This window comes from Frankliniella occidentalis, unplaced genomic scaffold, assembly GCF_000697945.3.
Source record: "Frankliniella occidentalis isolate FOCC.00 unplaced genomic scaffold, Focc_3.1 Scaffold748, whole genome shotgun sequence".
Classification (NCBI taxonomy): Eukaryota; Metazoa; Arthropoda; class Insecta; order Thysanoptera; family Thripidae; genus Frankliniella; species Frankliniella occidentalis.
The window spans coordinates 8,139-9,221 of record NW_026267858.1 but is presented as its reverse complement, the minus strand read 5'-3'; positions in this window follow the sequence as shown (position 1 = coordinate 9,221).

Sequence of the window (1,083 nt, the reverse complement as noted above, 5' to 3'; positions counted from 1 at the left end):
CCCCCCCCCTCCCTTCGCCCCGCCGCTTCACCCTATCCTAATCTATCGTATCGTATCCTCCAGCAGTCCGGACTATTAGCGCTTTGACAGCGTCATACTCAGAAAAGAAGCGGAAAGAAGTGAAGTTGAAAAGTACTCAAATGGAATGATATTTTTAGACGTTTTAAAAAATTTTTACTTTTGGGCGCGCGCGCGCACGGAGAGGTGAGGTGGGGGTTTGCGATTCGCTACGGAGGCGCCCAACGAACGCGACGAGCTGGTGAGCTGGTGAGCTGGTGTCGCAACACAGGCGGTCGGCGAGGAGAACAAGAGCACGGCGCTGGAGGGGGTGCGGCCGGGCCGCGAGGCCAGAGGCGCGTGGGCGTCGCGAGCGTCACACCGGGGACCAACACGGTTGTGAATGACACACTTCGGAAAATAATAAAAAGGCGTTCCGGGCGAGTTATTTTTCCAACATTACCCATAGATAGATGTGTGTGTCTCACTGAAAATTAACGTGCGCATAACGGGCGTTTAGGCCGGACAACGATTTATCCACACAGAAAAATACAAGTGCGTGAGTGCCGCACACATGTAGGAGCGCGAACTGCCACTAGCACATTTTTGTAAACCGGCATAGGTGTGATTATTCCTTGGAATTCCATTCATTCTATGGAACTTGGGATTTGGCATACACCTATACATGTGTGAAGGGTGTCAAAGGCCACACACCTACAAAAATGTGCGACAATGACAGCCCTGGGTTTGCTGTTTGTCGTCTGTATATCGTTTCACGGCAGGATGTTTTGTACCGGGGTGCCCCACGCCACGCCACGCCACGCCACGTCACGCAACAGGAAGGCCGCACGCATGGCTCCGCTCGCTGATAACACGACCTGTATGTCGCCGGCGCGTCACCGGCCGCCGCTCTCTGCCCCTCTCTCCCATATCTATCTGTTTCTGCCCCCCCCCCCTCCTGCACTTCAGTGGTCTCTCCCCCAGTGCACGCATCTGCTGATGTGTCATGCTTTCCGGCGGCCGCGCCGAGCGGGGGTCGCCGAGGGGGTCGCCGAGGGGGTCGCCGAGGGGGTCGCCGAGGGGGTC